We start from the raw sequence: 13,347 nt of genomic DNA, 5'->3' as shown, positions 1-13,347 counted from the left end.
AAAGCACCCTCCACACCGTCCCATCACATACTCCCAGAGTCACCAACAGAGTGAAGCTCCCTCTACACTATCCCACCATATATTTTCAAGGTAAGACACAGAGTAAAGCTCCCTCCAGACTTTCCCACAACACACTTCCTGGGTCAGACGCTGAGTGAAACTCCCTCCACACTGTCCCATGGCACACGCCCAGAGTCAGATAAAGAGTGAATCTCCCTCCACACCGTCCCATCACACACTCCCTGGGTCAGACGCTGAGTGAAACTCCCTCCACACTGTCCCATGACACACGCCCAGACTCAGACACAGAGTGAAGCTCCCTCTACACTATCCATCATACATTCTGAAGGTCAGACACAGAGTGAAGCTCCCTCTGCACTATCCAATCATACATTCTCAAGGTCAGATACAGACTAAGGCTCCCTCCACACCGTCCCATCACATACTCCCAGAGTCAGACACAGAGTGAAGCTCCCTCTACACTATCCCACCATATATTTTCAAGGTCAGACACAGAGTAAAGCTCCCTCCAGGCTTTCCCACAACACACTCCCTGGGTCAGACTCAGAGTGAATCTCCCTCCACACCGTCCCATCACACACTCGCTGGGTCAGACGCTGAGTGAAACTCCCTGCACACTGTCCCATGACACACGCCCAGACTCAGACACAGAGTGAAGCTCCCTCTACACTATCCCATCATAGATTTTCAAGGTCAGACACAGACTGAAGCTCTGTCCACACCGTCCATTCACAGACTCCCAGAGTCAGTCACAGAGTGAAGCTCCCTCTACACTATCCCACCATATATTTTCAAGGTCAGACACAGAGTGAAGCTCCCTCTGCACTATCCAATCATACATTCTCAAGGTCAGACACAGACTAAGGCTCCCTCCACACCGTCCCATCACATACTCCCAGAGTCAGTCACAGAGTGAAGCTCCCTCTACACTATCCCACCATATATTTTCAAGGTCAGACACAGAGTGAAGCTCCCTCCAGACTTTCCCATCACACACTCCCTGGGTCTGATGCTGAGTGAAACTCCCTCCACACTGTCCCATCACACACGCCCAGAGTCAGACACAGAGTGAAGCTCACTCGACACCATCCCAGTATATATTTTCAAGGTCAGACACAGAGTGAAGCTCCCTCTACACTGTCCCATCATACATTTTCAAGGTCAGACATAGAGTGAAGCTCCCACCATACCGTCCCATCACACACTCCCGGGGTCAGAGGCAGAGTAAAACTCCTTCTACACTATCCCATCTTGCATTTTCAAGGTCATACACAGACTGAAGCTCCTTCTACACTATCCCATCATACATTTTCAAGGTCAGACACAGAGTGAAGCTCCCACTACACTGACCCATCACACACCCTGGGGTCAGACACTGAGTGAGGTTCTCTCCACACCGTCGCATCACACACTCTCAGAGTCAGCCACAAAGTGAAGCTCCCTCTACATTATCCCACCATATATTTTCAAGGTCAGAGACAGAGTGAGGTTCTCTCCACACCATCGCATCACACACTCCCAGAGTCAGACACAGAGTGAAGCTCCCTCCAGACTTTCCCACAACACACTCCCTGGGTCAGACGCTGAGTGAAAATCCCTCCACACTGTCCCATGACACACGCCCAGAGTCAGACACAGAGTGAAGCTCCCTCCAGACTTTCCCATCACACACTCCCTGGGTCAGACTCTGAGTGAAACTCCCTCCACACTGTCCCATGACACACGCCCAGCGTCAGACACAGTGTGAAGCTCCCTCTACACTATCCCATTATACATTTTCAATGTCAGACACAGACTGAAGCTCCCTCTACACTATCCCATCATGACTTTTCAAGGTCAGACATAGAGTGAAGCTCGGTCCACACCGTCCATTCACAGACTCCCGGGGTCAGACACACTGTGTAACTCCCTCCACACTGTCCCATCACACACTCCCAAGGTGAGACAAAGTCTGAAACTACCTCCATACCGTCCCATCACACACTCCCAGAATCAGACACAGAGTGATGCTCCCTTTACACTATCTCATCATACATTCTGAAGGTCAGACACAGAGTGAAGCTCCCTCTGCACTATCCAATCATACATTCTCAAGGTCAGATACAGACTAAGGCTCCCTCCACACCGTCCCATCACACACCCAGGGGTCAGACACTGAGTGAGGCTCTCTCCACACCGTCCCATCACATACTCCCAGAGTCAGTCACATAGTGAAGCTCCCTCTACACTATCCCACCATATATTTTCAAGGTCAGACATAGAGTGAAGCTCCCTCCAGACTTTCCCACCACACACTCCCTGGGTCAGACGCTGAGTGAAACTCCCTCCACACTGTCCCATGACACACGCCCAGAGTCAGACACAGAGTGAAGCTCCCTCCAGACTTTCCCATCACACACTCCCTGGGTCAGACTCTGAGTGAAACTCCCTCCACACTGTCCCATGACACACGCCCAGCGTCAGACACAGTGTGAAGCTCCCTCTACACTATCCCATTATACATTTTCAATGTCAGACACAGACTGAAGCTCCCTCTACACTATCCCATCATGACTTTTCAAGGTCAGACATAGAGTGAAGCTCGGTCCACACCGTCCATTCACAGACTCCCGGGGTCAGACACACTGTGTAACTCCCTCCACACTGTCCCATCACACACTCCCAAGGTAAGACAAAGTCTGAAACTACCTCCATACCGTCCCATCACACACTCCCAGAATCAGACACAGAGTGATGCTCCCTTTACACTATCTCATCATACATTCTGAAGGTCAGACACAGAGTGAAGCTCCCTCTACACTATCCAATCATACATTCTCAAGGTCAGATACAGACTAAGGCTCCCTCCACACCGTCCCATCACACACCCAGGGGTCAGACACTGAGTGAGGCTCTCTCCACACCGTCCCATCACATACTCCCAGAGTCAGTCACATAGTGAAGCTCCCTCTACACTATCCCACCATATATTTTCAAGGTCAGACACAGAGTGAGGCTCCCTCCAGACTTTCCCACCACACACTCCCTGGGTCAGACGCTGAGTGAAACTCCCTCCACACTGTCCCATGACACACGCCCAGAGTCAGACACAGAGTGAAGCTCCCTCCAGACTTTCCCATCACACACTCCCTGGGTCAGACTCTGAGTGAAACTCCCTCCACACTGTCCCATGACACACGCCCAGCGTCAGACACAGTGTGAAGCTCCCTCTACACTATCCCATTATACATTTTCAATGTCAGACACAGACTGAAGCTCCCTCTACACTATCCCATCATGACTTTTCAAGGTCAGACATAGAGTGAAGCTCGGTCCACACCGTCCATTCACAAACTCCCGGGGTCAGACACACTGTGTGACTCCCTCCACACTGTCCCATCACACACTCCCAAGGTGAGACAAAGTCTGAAACTACTTCCATACCGTCCCATCACACACTCCCAGAATCAGACACAGAGTGATGCTCCCTTTACACTATCTCATCATACATTCTGAAGGTCAGACACAGAGTGAAGCTCCCTCTGCACTATCCAATCATACATTCTCAAGGTCAGATACAGACTAAGGCTCCCTCCACACCGTCCCATCACACACCCAGGGGTCAGACACTGAGTGAGGCTCTCTCCACACCGTCCCATCACATACTCCCAGAGTCAGTCACATAGTGAAGCTCCCTCTACACTATCCCATCATACATTTTCAAGGTCAGACACAGACTGAAGCTCCCTCTACACTATCCCATCATGACTTTTCAAGGTCAGACATAGAGTGAAGCTCGGGCAACACCGTCCATTCACAGACTCCCGGTGTCAGACACACTGTGTAGCTCACTCTACACTGTCCCATCACACACTCATATTTGCGTGGGCTGCTTCTCACCTTCTGGCTGCATTTTAGTCCCACCCTGTTTATATATGGTCATCCAGTAAGGAAGGGGGCATGGAGGGATGAGGATGTCCTAGTCAACTTGCTCCTGGGGCTGGCGAAATCCGCCATCCGAGGGTCTTGGAAACGGGTGGCGGGAGGATCTCCCCGGGCAGACTGCCTGGCAATGTTTAGGGGGTATGTTCGTGCTCGGGTAACTATTGAAAAGGAACACGCGCAGTCCACAGTGGCCTTGGAGGAGTTTTGAGACCGTTGGGCTCCGCGGGGTGTAACTGCCATCGTGGATAGAGATGGCAACATTCTGGTGTAATGTCTATTGTCTATTTGTAGTGCAGTAATTGTGTTTGCCACTGTTTTGTATATATTGTATAGCACCGAAATTTGTAATAAAGGATTTTGTAATAAAAAAAAAGGGTGAGACTAAGTCTGAAACTACCTCCCTACCGTCCCATCACACACTCCCAGAATCAGACACAGAGTGATGCTCCCTTTACACTATATCATCATACATTCTGAAGGTCAGACACAGAGTGAAGCTCCCTCTGCACTATCCAATCATACATACACAAGGTCAGATACAGACTAAGGCTCTCTCCACACCGTCCCATCACATACTCCCAGAGTCAGTCACAGAGTGAAGCTCCCTCTACACTATCCCACCATATATTTTCAAAGTCAGACACAGAGTGAAGCTCCCTCCAGACTTTCCCATCACACACTCCCTGGGTCTGACGCTGAGTGAAACTCCCTCCACACTGTCCCATCACACACGCCCAGAGTCAGACACAGAGTGAAGCTCACTCGACACCATCCCAGTATATATTTTCAAGGTCAGACACAGAGTGAAGCTCCCTCTACACTGTCCCATCATACATTTTCAAGGTCAGACATAGAGTGAAGCTCCCACCATACCGTCCCATCACACACTCCCGGGTTCAGAGGCAGAGTAAAACTCCTTCTACACTATCCCATCTTGCATTTTCAAGGTCATACACAGAGTGAAGCTCCCACTACACTGACCCATCACACACCCTGGGGTCAGACACAGAGTGAGGCTCTCTCCACACCGTCCCATCGCACACTCCCAGACTCAGGCAGAGGGTCAACCTCCCTCTACACTATCCCATCATACATTATCAAGGGCACACACAAAGTGAAGCTCTCTCCAGACTGTCCCATCACACACTCCCGTGGTCAGACACAGAGTGAGGTTCTCTCCACACCGTCCCATCACACACTCCCAGAATCAGACACAGAGTGATGCTCCCTTTACACTATATCATCATACATTCTGAAGGTCAGACACAGAGTGAAGCTCCCTCTGCACTATCCAATCATACATACACAAGGTCAGATACAGACTAAGGCTCTCTCCACACCGTCCCATCACATACTCCCAGAGTCAGTCACAGAGTGAAGCTCCCTCTACACTATCCCACCATATATTTTCAAAGTCAGACACAGAGTGAAGCTCCCTCCAGACTTTCCCATCACACACTCCCTGGGTCTGACGCTGAGTGAAACTCCCTCCACACTGTCCCATCACACACGCCCAGAGTCAGACACAGAGTGAAGCTCACTCGACACCATCCCAGTATATATTTTCAAGGTCAGACACAGAGTGAAGCTCCCTCTACACTGTCCCATCATACATTTTCAAGGTCAGACATAGAGTGAAGCTCCCACCATACCGTCCCATCACACACTCCCGGGGTCAGAGGCAGAGTAAAACTCCTTCTACACTATCCCATCTTGCATTTTCAAGGTCATACACAGACTGAAGCTCCTTCTACACTATCCCATCATACATTTTCAAGGTCAGACACAGAGTGAAGCTCCCACTACACTGACCCATCACACACCCTGGGGTCAGACACAGAGTGAGGCTCTCTCCACACCGTCCCATCGCACACTCCCAGACTCAGGCAGAGGGTCAACCTCCCTCTACACTATCCCATCATACATTATCAAGGGCACACACAAAGTGAAGCTCCCTCCAGACTGTCCCATCACACACTCCCGTGGTCAGACACAGAGTGAGGTTCTCTCCACACCGTCGCATCACACATTCCCAGAGTCAGACACAGAGTGAAGCTCCCTCTACTCTCTCCCATCATACATTCTCAAAATCAGACACAGAGTAAAGCTCCCTCAGCACCGTCCCATCACACACTCCCACAGTCTGACATAGATTGAAGCTCCCTCTACACTATCCCATCATACATTCTGAAGGTCAGACACAGAGTGAAGCTCCCTCTGCACTATCCAATCATACATTCTCAAGGTCAGATACAGACTAAGGCTCCCTCCACACCGTCCCATCACACACCCAGGGGTCAGACACTGAGTGAGGCTCTCTCCACACCGTCCCATCACATACTCCCAGAGTCAGTCACATAGTGAAGCTCCCTCTACACTATCCCACCATATATTTTCAAGGTCAGACACAGAGTGAAGCTCCCTCCAGACTTTCCCACCACACACTCCCTGGGTAAGACGCTGAGTGAAACTCCCTCCACACTGTCCCATGACACACGCCCAGAGTCAGACACAGAGTGAAGCTCCCTCCAGACTTTCCCATCACACACTCCCTGGGTCAGACTCTGAGTGAAACTCCCTCCACACTGTCCCATGACACACGCCCAGCGTCAGACACAGTGTGAAGCTCCCTCTACACTATCCCATTATACATTTTCAATGTCAGACACAGACTGAAGCTCCCTCTACACTATCCCATCATGACTTTTCAAGGTCAGACATAGAGTGAAGCTCGGTCCACACCGTCCATTCACAGACTCCCGGGGTCAGACACACTGTGTGACTCCCTCCACAGTGTCCCATCACACACTCCCAAGGTGAGACAAAGTCTGAAACTACCTCCATACCGTCCCATCACACACTCCCAGAATCAGACACAGAGTGATGCTCCCTTTACACTATCTCATCATACATTCTGAAGGTCAGACACAGAGTGAAGCTCCCTCTGCACTATCCAATCATACATTCTCAAGGTCAGATACAGACTAAGGCTCCCTCCACACCGTCCCATCACACACCCAGGGGTCAGACACTGAGTGAGGCTCTCTCCACACCGTCCCATCACATACTCCCAGAGTCAGTCACATAGTGAAGCTCCCTCTACACTATCCCACCATATATTTTCAAGGTCAGACACAGAGTGAAGCTCCCTCCAGACTTTCCCACCACACACTCCCTGGGTCAGACGCTGAGTGAAACTCCTTCCACACTGTCCCATCACACACTCCCGGGGTCAGAGGCAGAGTGAAACTCCTTCTACACTATCCCATCTTGCATTTTCAAGGTCAGACACAGACTGAAGCTCCTTCTACACTATCGCATCATACATTTTCAAGGTCAGATACAGAGTGAAGCTCCCACTTCCCTGACCCATCACACACCCTGGGGTCAGACACAGCGTGAGGCTCTCCCCACACTGTCCCATCACAGACTCCCAGAGTCAGGCAGAGGGTCAACCTCCCTCTACACTATCCCATCATACATTATCAAGGGCACACACAGAGTGAAGCACCCTCTACACTGTCTCATCACAGACCCCGGTGTCAGGTACAAAGTGAAGCTCCCTCCAGACTTTCCCTTCACACACTGCCTGGGGCAGACGCTGAGTGAAACTCCCTCCACACTGTCCCATGACACACGCCCAGAGTCAGACACAGAGTGAAGCTCCCTCCAGACTTTCCCATCACACACTCCCTGGGTCAGACGCTGAGTGAAACTCCCTCCACACTGTCCCATGACACACGCCCAGAGTCAGACTCAGAGTGAAGCTCCCTCCAGACTTTCCCATCACACACTCCCTGGGTCAGACGCTGAGTGAAACTCCCTCCACACTGTCCCATGACACACGCCCAGAGTCAGACACAGAGTGAAGCTCCCTCTACACTATCCCATCATACATCTTCAAGATGCAGAGAGTGAAGCTCCTTCTACACTATCCCATCATACATTTTCAAGGTCAGACACAGAGTGAAGCTCCCACTACACTGACCCATCACAAACCCTGGGGTCAGACACTGAGTGAGGTTCTCTCCACACCGTCGCATCACACACTCTCAGAGTCAGCCACAAAGTGAAGCTCCCTCTACATTATCCCACCATATATTTTCAAGGTCAGAGACAGAGTGAGGTTCTCTCCACACCATCGCATCACACACTCCCAGAGTCAGACACAGAGTGAAGCTCCCTCCAGACTTTCCCACAACACACTCCCTGGGTCAGACGCTGAGTGAAAATCCCTCCACACTGTCCCATGACACACGCCCAGAGTCAGACACAGAGTGAAGCTCCCTCCAGACTTTCCCATCACACACTCCCTGGGTCAGACTCTGAGTGAAACTCCCTCCACACTGTCCCATGACACACGCCCAGCGTCAGACACAGTGTGAAGCTCCCTCTACACTATCCCATTATACATTTTCAATGTCAGACACAGACTGAAGCTCCCTCTACACTATCCCATCATGACTTTTCAAGGTCAGACATAGAGTGAAGCTCGGTCCACACCGTCCATTCACAGACTCCCGGGGTCAGACACACTGTGTAACTCCCTCCACACTGTCCCATCACACACTCCCAAGGTGAGACAAAGTCTGAAACTACCTCCATACCGTCCCATCACACACTCCCAGAATCAGACACAGAGTGATGCTCCCTTTACACTATCTCATCATACATTCTGAAGGTCAGACACAGAGTGAAGCTCCCTCTGCACTATCCAATCATACATTCTCAAGGTCAGATACAGACTAAGGCTCCCTCCACACCGTCCCATCACACACCCAGGGGTCAGACACTGAGTGAGGCTCTCTCCACACCGTCCCATCACATACTCCCAGAGTCAGTCACATAGTGAAGCTCCCTCTACACTATCCCACCATATATTTTCAAGGTCAGACATAGAGTGAAGCTCCCTCCAGACTTTCCCACCACACACTCCCTGGGTCAGACGCTGAGTGAAACTCCCTCCACACTGTCCCATGACACACGCCCAGAGTCAGACACAGAGTGAAGCTCCCTCCAGACTTTCCCATCACACACTCCCTGGGTCAGACTCTGAGTGAAACTCCCTCCACACTGTCCCATGACACACGCCCAGCGTCAGACACAGTGTGAAGCTCCCTCTACACTATCCCATTATACATTTTCAATGTCAGACACAGACTGAAGCTCCCTCTACACTATCCCATCATGACTTTTCAAGGTCAGACATAGAGTGAAGCTCGGTCCACACCGTCCATTCACAGACTCCCGGGGTCAGACACACTGTGTAACTCCCTCCACACTGTCCCATCACACACTCCCAAGGTAAGACAAAGTCTGAAACTACCTCCATACCGTCCCATCACACACTCCCAGAATCAGACACAGAGTGATGCTCCCTTTACACTATCTCATCATACATTCTGAAGGTCAGACACAGAGTGAAGCTCCCTCTACACTATCCAATCATACATTCTCAAGGTCAGATACAGACTAAGGCTCCCTCCACACCGTCCCATCACACACCCAGGGGTCAGACACTGAGTGAGGCTCTCTCCACACCGTCCCATCACATACTCCCAGAGTCAGTCACATAGTGAAGCTCCCTCTACACTATCCCACCATATATTTTCAAGGTCAGACACAGAGTGAGGCTCCCTCCAGACTTTCCCACCACACACTCCCTGGGTCAGACGCTGAGTGAAACTCCCTCCACACTGTCCCATGACACACGCCCAGAGTCAGACACAGAGTGAAGCTCCCTCCAGACTTTCCCATCACACACTCCCTGGGTCAGACTCTGAGTGAAACTCCCTCCACACTGTCCCATGACACACGCCCAGCGTCAGACACAGTGTGAAGCTCCCTCTACACTATCCCATTATACATTTTCAATGTCAGACACAGACTGAAGCTCCCTCTACACTATCCCATCATGACTTTTCAAGGTCAGACATAGAGTGAAGCTCGGTCCACACCGTCCATTCACAAACTCCCGGGGTCAGACACACTGTGTGACTCCCTCCACACTGTCCCATCACACACTCCCAAGGTGAGACAAAGTCTGAAACTACTTCCATACCGTCCCATCACACACTCCCAGAATCAGACACAGAGTGATGCTCCCTTTACACTATCTCATCATACATTCTGAAGGTCAGACACAGAGTGAAGCTCCCTCTGCACTATCCAATCATACATTCTCAAGGTCAGATACAGACTAAGGCTCCCTCCACACCGTCCCATCACACACCCAGGGGTCAGACACTGAGTGAGGCTCTCTCCACACCGTCCCATCACATACTCCCAGAGTCAGTCACATAGTGAAGCTCCCTCTACACTATCCCATCATACATTTTCAAGGTCAGACACAGACTGAAGCTCCCTCTACACTATCCCATCATGACTTTTCAAGGTCAGACATAGAGTGAAGCTCGGGCAACACCGTCCATTCACAGACTCCCGGTGTCAGACACACTGTGTAGCTCACTCTACACTGTCCCATCACACACTCATATTTGCGTGGGCTGCTTCTCACCTTCTGGCTGCATTTTAGTCCCACCCTGTTTATATATGGTCATCCAGTAAGGAAGGGGGCATGGAGGGATGAGGATGTCCTAGTCAACTTGCTCCTGGGGCTGGCGAAATCCGCCATCCGAGGGTCTTGGAAACGGGTGGCGGGAGGATCTCCCCGGGCAGACTGCCTGGCAATGTTTAGGGGGTATGTTCGTGCTCGGGTAACTATTGAAAAGGAACACGCGCAGTCCACAGTGGCCTTGGAGGAGTTTTGAGACCGTTGGGCTCCGCGGGGTGTAACTGCCATCGTGGATAGAGATGGCAACATTCTGGTGTAATGTCTATTGTCTATTTGTAGTGCAGTAATTGTGTTTGCCACTGTTTTGTATATATTGTATAGCACCGAAATTTGTAATAAAGGATTTTGTAATAAAAAAAAAGGGTGAGACTAAGTCTGAAACTACCTCCCTACCGTCCCATCACACACTCCCAGAATCAGACACAGAGTGATGCTCCCTTTACACTATATCATCATACATTCTGAAGGTCAGACACAGAGTGAAGCTCCCTCTGCACTATCCAATCATACATACACAAGGTCAGATACAGACTAAGGCTCTCTCCACACCGTCCCATCACATACTCCCAGAGTCAGTCACAGAGTGAAGCTCCCTCTACACTATCCCACCATATATTTTCAAAGTCAGACACAGAGTGAAGCTCCCTCCAGACTTTCCCATCACACACTCCCTGGGTCTGACGCTGAGTGAAACTCCCTCCACACTGTCCCATCACACACGCCCAGAGTCAGACACAGAGTGAAGCTCACTCGACACCATCCCAGTATATATTTTCAAGGTCAGACACAGAGTGAAGCTCCCTCTACACTGTCCCATCATACATTTTCAAGGTCAGACATAGAGTGAAGCTCCCACCATACCGTCCCATCACACACTCCCGGGTTCAGAGGCAGAGTAAAACTCCTTCTACACTATCCCATCTTGCATTTTCAAGGTCATACACAGAGTGAAGCTCCCACTACACTGACCCATCACACACCCTGGGGTCAGACACAGAGTGAGGCTCTCTCCACACCGTCCCATCGCACACTCCCAGACTCAGGCAGAGGGTCAACCTCCCTCTACACTATCCCATCATACATTATCAAGGGCACACACAAAGTGAAGCTCTCTCCAGACTGTCCCATCACACACTCCCGTGGTCAGACACAGAGTGAGGTTCTCTCCACACCGTCCCATCACACACTCCCAGAATCAGACACAGAGTGATGCTCCCTTTACACTATATCATCATACATTCTGAAGGTCAGACACAGAGTGAAGCTCCCTCTGCACTATCCAATCATACATACACAAGGTCAGATACAGACTAAGGCTCTCTCCACACCGTCCCATCACATACTCCCAGAGTCAGTCACAGAGTGAAGCTCCCTCTACACTATCCCACCATATATTTTCAAAGTCAGACACAGAGTGAAGCTCCCTCCAGACTTTCCCATCACACACTCCCTGGGTCTGACGCTGAGTGAAACTCCCTCCACACTGTCCCATCACACACGCCCAGAGTCAGACACAGAGTGAAGCTCACTCGACACCATCCCAGTATATATTTTCAAGGTCAGACACAGAGTGAAGCTCCCTCTACACTGTCCCATCATACATTTTCAAGGTCAGACATAGAGTGAAGCTCCCACCATACCGTCCCATCACACACTCCCGGGGTCAGAGGCAGAGTAAAACTCCTTCTACACTATCCCATCTTGCATTTTCAAGGTCATACACAGACTGAAGCTCCTTCTACACTATCCCATCATACATTTTCAAGGTCAGACACAGAGTGAAGCTCCCACTACACTGACCCATCACACACCCTGGGGTCAGACACAGAGTGAGGCTCTCTCCACACCGTCCCATCGCACACTCCCAGACTCAGGCAGAGGGTCAACCTCCCTCTACACTATCCCATCATACATTATCAAGGGCACACACAAAGTGAAGCTCCCTCCAGACTGTCCCATCACACACTCCCGTGGTCAGACACAGAGTGAGGTTCTCTCCACACCGTCGCATCACACATTCCCAGAGTCAGACACAGAGTGAAGCTCCCTCTACTCTCTCCCATCATACATTCTCAAAATCAGACACAGAGTAAAGCTCCCTCAGCACCGTCCCATCACACACTCCCACAGTCTGACATAGATTGAAGCTCCCTCTACACTATCCCATCATACATTCTGAAGGTCAGACACAGAGTGAAGCTCCCTCTGCACTATCCAATCATACATTCTCAAGGTCAGATACAGACTAAGGCTCCCTCCACACCGTCCCATCACACACCCAGGGGTCAGACACTGAGTGAGGCTCTCTCCACACCGTCCCATCACATACTCCCAGAGTCAGTCACATAGTGAAGCTCCCTCTACACTATCCCACCATATATTTTCAAGGTCAGACACAGAGTGAAGCTCCCTCCAGACTTTCCCACCACACACTCCCTGGGTAAGACGCTGAGTGAAACTCCCTCCACACTGTCCCATGACACACGCCCAGAGTCAGACACAGAGTGAAGCTCCCTCCAGACTTTCCCATCACACACTCCCTGGGTCAGACTCTGAGTGAAACTCCCTCCACACTGTCCCATGACACACGCCCAGCGTCAGACACAGTGTGAAGCTCCCTCTACACTATCCCATTATACATTTTCAATGTCAGACACAGACTGAAGCTCCCTCTACACTATCCCATCATGACTTTTCAAGGTCAGACATAGAGTGAAGCTCGGTCCACACCGTCCATTCACAGACTCCCGGGGTCAGACACACTGTGTGACTCCCTCCACACTGTCCCATCACACACTCCCAAGGTGAGACAAAGTCTGAAACTACCT

The 13,347-nt window shown here is 50.8% G+C and overlaps 1 protein-coding gene across 1 annotated transcript in view; it reads left to right on the top strand.

The window, feature by feature from the left end:
* LOC132389434 (protein FAM50A-like) overlaps window positions 1-13,347 on the top strand; it is a 261,951-nt gene that overhangs the window by 86,937 nt on the left and 161,667 nt on the right.

This window comes from Hypanus sabinus, unplaced genomic scaffold (assembly GCF_030144855.1).
Source record: "Hypanus sabinus isolate sHypSab1 unplaced genomic scaffold, sHypSab1.hap1 scaffold_567, whole genome shotgun sequence".
NCBI classification, from domain to species: domain Eukaryota; kingdom Metazoa; phylum Chordata; class Chondrichthyes; order Myliobatiformes; family Dasyatidae; genus Hypanus; species Hypanus sabinus.
The sequence above is the reverse complement of the archived record's forward strand: the minus strand, read 5'-3'. Positions and strand labels throughout refer to the sequence as shown.